We start from the raw sequence: 13,118 nt of genomic DNA, 5'->3' as shown, positions 1-13,118 counted from the left end.
CTTCACTTGAGGAACACCAAAAGCTAACACTTAACATAAATGAATCAAAGAGATTCAGAGGGTGCATCATGTTCCAGATCGAACCAACTTACTTGAACGTACTTACTAGTTTGAATCCAGAGACTCTAAGATGCAAGCAGACTATTAGTCAACATGGCTTCCTTGAGAGAGTGAACACTGTGCTGTAAACCAGTCCACTGGGCAACACTAGTAATGGGTAGATGAGGTATCATGAAACAGTATCGCGGGGTTGGTAAAACTGTATACTCATTTTCAGAGGCCACTAGATGGCGCTCTTGGTTCAGAAATTATTCATTGAATCAGTGGTTAGAGTCTAAGCAGTTCACTGCTGACAGTGCCATTTGGTGGGTTGGGAAAATCAGGACACTGTTTCATGAAACCTCATGAACCCTTCTAGCCTTTTAGGCTGTACACAAATATCATAGGGCACCATCACCATAAGGCCACATCATCACTGTACATTCTTAGCACTGCAATGTGCAGTGCAAGTCAGTATTGAACATTCATTTATGTCGCTGTCGAAGTGTTTATTAGTTCCAAAATGCATGTACACTCCACATTTCTGGTCAGATTTCTGGTCTTCTCCGACCTTCTTTGCGTAGATCGGTAGGCTTGCAGGCCATTCTGAGCCCAAGGTTTCCGTTGAAGGGATCCTGCTAATATTTGGGTCGATGAACATTAGATCATTCATGTATAAATTGGGCACCAGACAACTTCAATTAATACAATGTTTTTGTTTGTTTTTGATGTGATAGCACAATACAACCAAGGATTGTCTAAAAAAACCAGGTTGGGGTTTTCAAAGTTCCAACCACGGACTGCAGCAGTCAGAAATCGTCAGGGAGGTTTTATACTTTTAGATTTCCGTCCTGTTTTTCAGTTCACCTCAGGTGGAGTGGCATGGCCGTGACACGTCAAAGCTTCTCCTGCGTCACTGAATCTCTTTTCACCAGCGCACACGAGTCACGTAACAACCTGGACTGGAGCCCTGCGAATGCACACACATGACCACACATCACACACTCGATTAGGAACACCTCAGAATTGCAATGATGGGTTCTAATAGGAGGGTTTGCCCACCTCTTTCTGTCTTCTCTGCTGCTTTGATCTCACCCTCTGTGTTCCTGTAAGCCTCCAAGTATAAATCCTCCCCCTGCTTCCCTCTCTACCTCCCACCCTCCCTCACCCCTCATCCCTCCACCGCCGCCCTGCGAGGCTCCAGGATGTTATTTAAGTCAAGGACAGCATTAGCATGACGATCGCGGCTTTCTATCTCGAGTCGTCCCCGCTGACGCCAGCGAAAGGGAAGAACAATTCAACACTTGGCTGAAGGTGCAGCGCCCCGTCGACGTCGGACTGAAAACCGCTAAGAGTTGGAATTGCATCAGGCCGTACTCACACCTCAGGCTAACCGTCTCCTCTAGGCGAAGACAAAGCAGTGTGGAGAGGGAGGCCATCAAAGAGACTCCCAAATCACAGCCTGCACCATACGTGTGCATGTCTCTGAAACCTCCAAGACTGGGTGGATCTTCTGCTTGCTAGTCAAGATCAGATCATTCATCCACATGAAACGTGCAGGCTCATAAACATGCCTTTCAAAACTCCGAGCAGGCGTCAGCAATTCCTTCTTCAGCTCCGGGCTTTAGTGGTGTTTCCCTCCGACGCTCCCTGGTAAAAGGACCTGGTGGCATCATGAGTGGGATGTTAAAAGATGGTGATGGCAAATGCCAGACTCGGTATTGTCTGGCTATAGAGATCAAACAATAGCCCATTTTCCCCTCAATGGAATTTCCATATAGTAGTGATGGATAGATGAGGTATCGTGCAACAGTATTTTAGGGCTGATGAAACAGTGTTCTACTTTTCAGTGCCCACTAGATGGCGCCCTCGCTTTCGAAATGGTTTTATTGATTGTTGAAGTCCAAACAGTGGACAGTGCCATCTGGTGGCCTCTGAAAATCAGGTTACTGTTTCATGAAACCTCATCAATCCTTCAATACTGTGTCGTGAAACCTCATCTCTCCAGTGTATAGTAGATAATAATCCCACATCAAGTTTAACTCTTTCATCTCAACTCGATATGAGAGACCAAAAAGGAGCATGGAGAAGAACAGTTCCTGTCATTTATGCCCCCTTTTTTATGTACTTTTTTCTCTGACATGCTCATATATTTAGTTTATGAACAACATTTTGATTTTCTCTAAGTAAACTTGTCAACTAACAGTGTGAACTGGAGTAAGAGCACTAAAGCAGACTACTTTAAGATTGAGAGTAAGTAGTTACTCTTTTGACTGTGTCGTTACACTTCTTTGTACATTAGTTGTTTGTCATCGTGGAGGTGTCAGTCATTCCTCCCCACTCTTGTTCATCTTCCATTGCTGATGCGCCACTGTTCTCCTTCTGGGCTTCTAAATTTCCACCTTAGCATCTTGGAGTAGTTTGGCTGGAAAGAGAATGTGTGCCTTAGCGTTCTTTCTCACTGCCGCTTGCTTCTTTCTGCCATTGTCGACCTGTTTAAGATGCACCTGCAGGTGCTAACACACCACATTCTTCAGCCAAGGAGTCAGAAATCACATCCCCTGTGATAAGGATTAGTGACCAGTGCTACGCGGTGCAACCACGAAATTTGAGCCGTAGATTGCTGTCCAAGCCCCGGACCCTTGAGCTCTGAGCTTGAACCAGAGGAGGATTATTCTGGGGAGCCTTGTGATGAATTGCCCTGGTTATACCCCTCCTCACATCCCATGGAGCTAGAACAGGCAGCGGATCCAGCGGGTATATGAAGGAAGTTTAAAGGGCAATGTGACCATCAATCCGAAGTTTTTATTGTGCCGCAGATGTAGTTTGGATTCAAGTTGCTTCGCCTCCCCACAGAAAGACCCTCCTTGGTTTCCCTGCACAGACTTCACTGTTTGCCTGCCAGGCTGAGGGGGAATGTTAATGTGGTGCAGAGGGGCTGCAGTCGTGGGGAAGCAAAAACAGCTCTTTGGTTTGTTCACTTGTGATAGTTATGTTTCGCCTCCACACACAGAAAAAAAGTGCCTCCAAGCCCTTCCCGGCTCCCTGAAGTAGACCCGAGAACAGTTGCATCCTGGCTGCGAGCAAAGTTAAAATCCTCAGCCTATTTTACTCTGCTCAACCCCATTCTGCTCCTTCACAGCCGACAACGCTCACCTGAATCTCTGTGATGTGACAATCGGAAGCGTCTTTGTGACGTCTCTGTGAGTGGCACGTCTGAATATCGGCCCCCGCTGAGCCGCCAAATCATTCTTTAAGCGTCAAAACCCTTTGAGAGCATGTTGTGTGCCAACGACCCAAGTCAGGTAAGTGTGAACATCGCTGAGGAAGTCAGAGCCGTGGTTGGGAGTATCCAGTAGCTGCCAATCTGTGTTTGTCTGCTGTTTGACAGGCCTGCGACGTTCACCCCGCCCTCCAACTCCATCCTTCCCCCACCGCCTCTCTTTGTTATTTATAGCTTCCTTCAATGGTGACGCAACTCAGTAGCACTGGAATGGAGCAAAGAATCATGTGATAGCTTTAATGCAACAATCCACTGGATTATAGGGCCTAAGAGGCTGCTGCTGCAGACTGTAGCATTCAAGCTGCCAGAGACAGACACCCACCACCTCCCCCCCTTCTTTAGTGTGGGAGAAATACAATGGCGGAACATTCGGTCGAAGTTAGCCGCAGCATCACTCATTGAACCATCAGCTTAAGGGTCAGGTTTTGCTCACTCTGAACTGGTATGTGATGTAAGATTAAAATCAGGAGTGTGTACATAAATGAGAGCTTAAACATGATTTTCTTTTTCCCCTCTTTCAGATTTCACTCATAGTGTTGCCTATAGAGTTGGAACCTTCTTGTTATATTTGACTTTGTAATTTTCTGTCTTTTGTTTCACGTAGTTTACTATTTTTTCATTTCTTCATCTCTTCATTAAGCGACAAAATTTCTATAATTCTAATTGAATTGACCTGATTCTGAATGGCAGTCTCCTGTTGCTGTACTCTTTCATGCACATTACATTTTGTCATTCTTTTTCTCCTATGGTTGTGAATATGTTTTACCTGAAGTGTTTTTATGACCTGCAAGTGATTAGTGAATCCGTCATAGTATTGGCGTAGTATCATTGTCACTCTGGAATCCCATTCAACCGACTTCATTGAAAGGAAAAAAGAAAAAGACCTTTACTTGTGCAAGTGGACACTGTAAAGCAACATTGAGCCACAAGGGAGAGGACAGCAACATTAAGTGAAGTATTCAAATTGTAAGTGCAAGTGCAATGAAATGCGACAAAAAAAATGGCTTGAAATATATATTTTTAATGGAACGAGTGTATGTATATGAGTCGGGACCTAAACCTAACTTGAGACCAGCACATACCGTACAGAGACAAAGACTTTGAGGGCCCAATACCAAGACAGGGTCCAAACTGGATACCAGCATAAGTCTGTTATTAGACAACACACACATTTCTCACCGCAAAAGAAGTGGTTTTCCAAAGATCAAGATCAAGAACTGAAATGCTTTCATTGAACTTAGCTGCAGCAGTAGTTTGTTCTGTATTCAGTTTGGTCCCAGTCTTGGTCTCGACTCGGTCTCAAAGCTTTGGTCTCGCATGCCACTGTTTGGAACATCCAGCAACATGTTGACATTGTTCTAAGAGAGTGGGCGTGACTAAAGTGAGCAGTGGTGACTGACACTCTCAGCCAGCGTTGCATCCATCAATGTTTAATATCAATATTTCTGAGTCTTTAACTTCCCAGTCCAAGTCAAGTCTCAAGCCTTTCATTTCTTGTCAAGTCAAGTCAAGTCATCAAAACAGCGACTCGAGTCAGCTTGAATCCAAGTCACCATCTCTGCTTTTTATTGTCTCCGAAGTTTAAATTGTACTTTATCCAGCAGTCATGCGATGTTTTAATCCATAATTTCTCAGCTGCGTCCTGGAATTTGATGGATCAGTTATATGTCCTATTTGGTTTACCATACAATAACCTCTCCCTGCATCTGAGTTCATTTTTCCCAGAGTGTACAGAGCAGCTATTTCTCACTAGTGTGCGTACAGTGACATCCCTTATTGTTTTGATTGTATGGTGGGATTCTTCAGTCTGTGGCTTTTCATTTTTTTAAATGTCAGCATAGCAATACACGATGGGTACAAGCTGCATATCTCAGCGTGAAGTTGTGAAGCCCACAATGACATTCTGCTTCTCCAGTGATTCTGGCTCTGAAGCTCAAAGGAAGATGCTTACTGCAGCATAGACGTTGAAGCTCCCCATCACAAGAGAGAGACATGGTTTGTACGTTCCGACGATTTCCACGCTCAGCAACAAATGACACGCAGATCTCTAAAACACCTGCAAACACGTCCAGTTTAGCTCTTAGGTACTGCAGACCATTTATTTGTTAGAAGCTGACAGCAAATTAAAGGGTCTTCATTCTCTCTAGGCAGCTGCGGTGGACTCCACCAGTTTATTACCATGTGCTTTCATTCGCCGCCGCCTCGCGTCTGTCATCTCCAATAAAGAACGAAATATAAAAATACTTTATGACCCTAATCTTCTGCCAACAGTGGCATATATTTTGGGCTCCTAAACTCCTTAACCACGGTCTAGTGGGACACATTCACCCCTCACTCACTGCTAGATCCTCACTGAGAATGGCATCCCAAAATTTCTCAACAATTTTTAGGGTGGTTTTTGTCACCTATTCTCCATTGGATCATGTTTTTTGAGCCGCTACTTGATTCGAGGTCCTCTGAGGATACTGGGTGTCATTGCTTCAAATCAAAAAAAGCCCGAGGCACTTGCTCTAATGTGCTTTTGGGATATAAATACAGTTGAATTAACAGCAGTGGGTGGAAGTGCAGTTACTGTACTCTGCCTGAAACAGCCAGTATGCAAACGTCACTCTGCACGGTCACTGATCTGCTCTCTAGACAGCAGTGCCATCTAGCGGTTGAGATCTCTAAATGATTTATGAAGAAGCCATGAAGTTCTGCAGTGTCTAAAATGCTCAGGATTTCATACCAGATATTTATTTATTTCATTACTTTTTCCCAGAGAGAATTCATGACTTTGTTGTTGTCTTGCATGGTTGAAATAAAAGCCAATACAAAATAAGAGGTCAAAGTTTAAGGTGAAGAAGCGGGTTATTGTCCATGAGTCAGTGTCGGTGGGCGGCTGAGGCGGTGAGGGTCAGAAAAGTGGGAGGTTATAATCTGAGCCTGCTGCCGGGAGAAGCGCAGTTCAGAAGTGTGGAGTCCTGGGTCGGAGAGGTCGTCACCCTGTGCCATACCAAGGTCATGGAGGGATGATCTGCTGTTGCCTGACACTAGAGTGGAAGCTGAATATCATGCAGTGATGGATGTGGACTCTACTGTGGAGCTGACGGAGGTGGGATCACCTCAGTTGGGGGAACTACGGTGGTACCTCAGTTCCAGAAGGCCGTTCGAGAAGCGATTTGTTCGAAATCTGAATTGATTTTTCCCACTACAATGAATGGAAAAAGAAACAATGCATTCCAAGCCTTAAAACAGGCTTTTGTAGGAGTGAATGTAGAGTGTGTGCTGCAGGTGCGCTGTTCCTCTATGTGTGTGGCCGCTGCATGTGGGAGGGGTTGCCGAGTGAGTGAGGTCTCTCCAGAAGTGAAGAGGTGCCCGGTGCGTGTCCAGCTCTGAATGTGCGCTTCTGTGCAGTTTGGCTGTGACAAAGTCATAAACCAAGTCACGCTCTGTCCCAGACTCGCCTCATCCCTGTCCCAGCTCCAGCCCACAACAGGACATCAAACCCTGGAGTGAGCGCTCCAGCACCTCCCCTGTGACACTCTACCACGGTCCAGTGTGGAGACAGGAAAGGTTTTACACCTCAATATGAAGAAAAAACAGTCAGTAAATGTAGCTAACGGGACACGTCTGCATACAGAGGCTGCGTTATACACAATAACAAAGCGCCTCGTGGGTCAGCTGATCGGTCCGCGCACGTTATGTTTTTTTCCAGCTTTTTTCGGGGGCATTCGAGATCTGGATTTTTGTCCGAAATCCAAAGCAATAAATCTCGAAATTTTTGTTCGAACTCCGATTTGTTCAAAGTCCGGGACGTTCGAAAACCGAGGTGCCACTGTATGTCTCATCTTTACAATACAGCTAATCTGGCATTTGGGCTGAGGTGAAGCAAGTGAACTTCCCAACTATAAAGCCAGTCAGTCTTAAACATTATAAAATGGGAAATACTGTAATTTTGTCATGATAATGCCTGTCATATGTAATTTGATTATCTAATTTTGTATTTTTTTCCACATTTTGTTTAAAGATTCTCAGTATAAATCACAAATATTGTAAGATTTTGAAGTGGTCTTGCATAAGTGGTGAATATCTTGCTGACTGAACTGGGGGTTAAAAATATAATATGTCATAATATTATGACATAGAGGTTAAAAAAAACAATAACAACATGATCATTACCCATCAAAAGAATTTGAATTAAAAAAAAGGCAAATCTAAATGATGTATATAGAATTACTAAATTTAAAAAAAGTACAATTTCTTACATGGTTTTGCCCACATGAGGTCCAAATAAACTCAAACCGAATGTGGCCCACGAGCCCCACTTTGCACACCTCTTGTCTGAAGGAAGTGGGATATTATGACACATTATGTAAATCAAACTGAACTTTGGGGGCTTTTTTTTTTCAAAGGATGAGTGTACACCTTCGGTCAGCATTATGCTTCTCTTTAAAATAATAAAAGCAGGTGTGAGTAGAACTAAAAATAAATAAACAAATAAGGTTCAGAGAGCAATGTTCCGCACATTCCACCAGTGCTATTTGAATTTGCTGACAGAGCAGATCCAGACTTGATTCCTCCTCTTGTGATAGAGTAATCGTCGGAGTTTCCTGCTGGACACAATGTGCTGTCTGTACCAGCCAGAGGGATTGGTCCTCTCACTTCAGACCAGTTCAATAGATTGTACCAAAAACTTCACCATATTAAATGGTCAGACGTCTGCAAAGTAAGGATTGGAACGTTGGGGATACTGTGACGTCCTCGGGGCGGAATTCAGGAATATTAGTCGGACAGTAACACATTAGGTGGCTCTGCAGCTATTCACTCCGCCTCTGTTCCAAAGACTGTGCCGCGGCGTTGTTTTTGTCTCGGAGGCCGGATGAATATTCATTTTTCCATTTCTATGCCCGAGTGCTTCTTCGTCGGCACCAACACCACCACACACACCCACACATTTGTGCTCATAACAAGTTCACACAGACAATGCAGCGTGAATACAGATAAGTCTGTGTGTATTTTTGGATCCTGTTCGACTCAGTCATACATTCTTCTCATCACATTATGTAAAGGGGGTGAAGTCAAATGTGGCGAGGACAATTCAATTAAGCTCATTGACGGATGTTTTTTGACCTAATGTACATGCTTTAAATGCTTTTTCAAGATCACTAACAATAGAAAATGGTGGTGAAGAGCATTTTATGAAAGCGAGGTTGGAAGATCCTTCATTCACGTGAGATCTAATGTTTATATGGGACTATCTTGTTTTTGAACATATGGTATGTTGATGTAGTGACGCTAATGCCTTCACCTTCCTTCACCTTCTTCTGCCGCTTATCCGGGGTCGGGTCACGGAGGCAGCATTCGGAGCAAGGAAGCCCAATCCGATCCACACAAACCTCCTCCAGCTCTTCCCGGAGGATCCCCAGGCGTTCCCAGGCCAGACCGGAGACATCATCTCTCCAGCGAGTCCTTCGTCTTCCCCGGGGTCTCCTCCCGGTAGGACATGCCCGGAACTGCAACCTTATCGTGGTGGAGGAGTTTGTGTACCTCGAAAGATCCTAGGAGCTATGTTGTCGGTGGCGTTATGCCCCTGGTAGGGTCTCCCATGGCAAACAGGTCCTAGGTGACGGGGGAGACTTAAAGCAGTTCAGAAGCCCTTATGACAAGTTTACCAACAAGGACTGTGATGTCGCCTGGCATGGCGCAGCCGGGGCCCCACCCTGGAGCCTGGCCCGGGGTTGGGGCTCGAATGCGAGCGCCTGGTGGTCGGGCTTCTGCCTATGGACCCACCACCCGCAGAGAGAGTCATAGAGGTCAGGTGCAAAGAGGACTAGGTGGCAGTCGGGGGCGGGGGACCCGACGACCTGGTTCGCATGGACATTCTCTGTAGTGACACTAATGCTATAGATTAATTTTTATCATGGTCATGATGTGGCCCACAAAGACATTACTCACAAACGCGTAATAATAACTTTCCTTTTTCCATCCTCTTCTCCTACTGTATTTTCTCATCTGACCATTTTGCTAGCATTTGACCTCTTTAGTGTAAGTGTAAAACACATGTTTGAATGTGCTTGTATCCATCATAACAAGGGAAAGTGTCTGGTTATAGATATATTCAGAATATGTTTTGACTTCGCTGCCTCTACAGAGGAGCGATCATCTGCGTTTCTCCGTCTGTCTCGAACATTATGCTTCTGTGTTCGCATCTGGAGCCATGAATCCTTCTGTAGGATTTGTCTCATTGTAAATGCACCGCTATGTAGCTTAATAAAATTTGCTTTTGACACAGCCGTTGCTCAAAAAAAATGTAATTACAAACTGAGTCTCCATTTCCGCCGCACACTCTTTACTTTTAAAGAGAATTTTAGAAATACAGTTCAGCATCAACAATGGAATTGAAGCCTGAATACAAAGGCTGAAGGGCGAGGTCGGAAAGGCCACAGAAGATGGTCTTGACCAGTTGGACCCTTAAACAGGCTGAAAAGTAAAAAGAAGAATGACAGGCTGAGGCTGGATAAACTAGTTGTGAAGACGCATCACAGCTAATCCATTTGGCTCTGGCTATAGCTACACTGTCTACACTTTTCTATGTATTATAGCACGGCCAGCTGTGGAGTATGCACTTTCTCCACAATCTAAATGAATGGATTGAGACTTCTACTCCTGCTGATAAGAGATAAACATGACTCAGAACAATGTTGAAACAGTATTGCAGGGCTGATCAAATAAACCACATTTTCAGAGGCCACTAGATGGCGCTCTTAATTTAGGTGTGATGAGATGTTTCATTGAATTAGTTGTTCCAGTCCAAACATTTTACAGCGTCCATCAGACAGTGCCACCTGGTGGCCTCTTGAATCATGGCACTGTTTCATGAACCCGTCATCACTTGCGTAAAGCCTTGCATAAAGAGCCAAATGCATAGAAGAAGCAGACCCTTGGAGGAGTCTTCTCTTCCATGATCCACTTGTAAACAAAATACCATGTGTAACCTAGCAACGCCTCCCAGCAAAGAATGTTGCATGATTCCAGGTCTTCCTATCTGTGTTTTATACAATGCAATTGCTTTGCATTATTGTGATGATAATAACATTCACCTAGTGGTTGAGGTGGTTTTGTTCGCAGAGCTTTTGCTTGTTGAGGCAGAAAACTCTGCAGCTGCCTCAGTCGCAGGGACGGATGGTGCCAGATGAATTTACTGGTCAGACTGCAGTGACACGAACATCAGCGCAGGTAGGTAAAGACTGTCTGATCGGGTGTCGACATGATCGCCATTCACCATTTTGAGGCATAAGCCATTCAGGACAAGCCGTTTCTTTCAGATTGTGCATTTATTTGGTGCCAGATATGAACACAGCAACTGACCTTTGTTAACATTACAAAAATACTACACAACACAGTTCAGCTATAAAACACCCTGACTAACCTCACCAGACCATAGCAAGTTCATCTTGATGGCTGGGTGAGGTTTCACAACAGAGTATTGAAGGACTGACAAGGTTTCATGAGACAGTGTCCTGATGTTCGAAGGTCACCAGATGGCACTGTCTGCAGTGTAACATTTGGACTTGAACAACAAATTCTATGAAACCAAGAGCGCCATCTTGTGGCCTCTGAAAATTAGGACACTGTTTCACCAACCCCATAGTAGTGTTTCATAGTGATAGGTCGATGAGGTTTCATGACACAGTATTGACAGGTAGATGAGGTTTCATGAAACAGTGACCTGGTTTCAGAGGCCACCAGATGGCACTGTCTGCTGTATGATGTTAGGACTTGAACAACAAATTCAATGAAACCTCACATCATTTCTAAAAAACAGCGCCATCGAGTGGCCTCTGAAAATTAGGACACTGTTACATCAACCCTCCAATACTGTTACCCATCACTATGAAACAGTGCTACAGCTGTCTTAATTTTCAGTGGACACTAGATGGCGCTCTTGGTTCATAAATATTGTGAGGGTTCATTGAATTGGTCCAAACATTTTACAGCAGACAGTGCCACCAGGTGTTCTCTGAAAATCAGGACACTGTTTCATGAAACACCATCAAATCTTCAATACTGTGTCATGAGACCTCATCTACCCATCACTACTGTTTCATGACACCTCATCTACACACCCATTGCCACCTCGGGTCTTCACCTGGCTAACATTTTTCTGCCTTCTCACACCACTCATGACAATTGCTTTGACTGTGTTTGATTATTATTATTATTATTATTATTATTGTTGTTGTTGTTGTTGTTGTTGTTGTTATTATTACTATTTTTATTATTATTGTTATTATTATTATCATCACTATTATTATTTAATAGGTTTATTTGCATTGAAAAACAGATGAAAATCACCAGTAAGAGTTTCCAATTATCATGTAATCCACCTTTTGACCTTGTTTCTCGCACCTTGCAGTTTAATCATCAAACATTTGCATATTTTAATTGCAGACTCTGTTTCTTTCTTTTTCACACACACAAGCTCCGCTCTAATGTAGCACTCAGTGTGCCTGAAACAAGGCGGTTACAATTGCAGCAGTAATTGATGAGAAAAGATGTGAAAAGGTTCGTAGGTGTGTAACCAAAGCGATGCTTTCCAATCCAAACTGATAATTTTAGGTGACAAATCCAAGCTCTTTCCCATGAGAAGCTAATGTTCCACATGATGAAGTAGCTCTTGATGGCATCACTTAGTTGGCTTCTGTACAATGTCAACATGGATCACTTAGAGCCTCTATTGTCTTCTCTAATAAGTCTTCCCAATAACTGGCCACAGAATGTATGATCACATTATCTGCCTGGCTGCTGGAGAAAAAAAAGTGTTTTCCTATTATCTCGACATGCCAGAGGGATGAGCAGTCAACAAATCTAATAGTGACTCTCCTCCCCGCCATGGCCAGACGCTTCTCTATCACTGCTCAGCAGCCCCCGAGCACACACAGAATAAAAGCAATCTCACTCCTCGACACGCTGGGCTCAGCTGGCAGCCAGACAGGTGGCTCATCGACACCAGGAAGCAACAAGAGATCATATTCAAATGGGGTAAAAATGAACAAGTGGTATTGATCCAGAGGAATTCTGCTGCAGTAGACTATCTCTCTCTCTCTCTCTCTCTCTCTCTCTCTCTCTATATATATATATATATATATATATATATATATATATATATATATATATACATATATACATATATATGTGTATATATGTATATATGTATATTACGCCATAATTTAACACGTTACAAAAAATTATGAGTATCAACGGTTCTTCATTTGCTTCATTTAGAGGCGTATTATACTTCTATTATTCATTCCTGAATTGCTATGTTGAGCTTAAGTGCATATTTGAGACAGCCTTATTTTATTTCTGAATGTTATTTATTTAACTGAATCGCTGTATTTGTATTACATTTTTGACAACAGCCTAATTTTATTTATTTAACTGTGTCGCTGTATTTGTTTGACATTTCTGAATAATGCACCTGGCCTCACTGGTTTGCGGATGTGCTTGACCTTTACTTTTGGATTTCATTTATGAAGCACGGTTCACCAAGAAAAAATTGGATTTCAAATCTTCTCTTCTTACTGTATTCAAATGATTAGTCTCGCGTTACAATTTTTTAATATCCTAGAACTCAAATTCTTCATCAGGAGACCTTTAGCAGATATGACATAAAAATAGCGATTAATTCGATTAATTTTTTTTAATCGACTGACAGCATATAATAATCGACATATATATATATATATATATATATATATATATATATATATATATATATATATATATAGTTAACCCTCCTGATCAATAGGGG

Source organism: Synchiropus splendidus, chromosome 9 (genome assembly GCF_027744825.2).
Source record: "Synchiropus splendidus isolate RoL2022-P1 chromosome 9, RoL_Sspl_1.0, whole genome shotgun sequence".
Taxonomy (NCBI): domain Eukaryota; kingdom Metazoa; phylum Chordata; class Actinopteri; order Syngnathiformes; family Callionymidae; genus Synchiropus; species Synchiropus splendidus.
Note: the sequence above shows the minus strand (reverse complement) of the source record.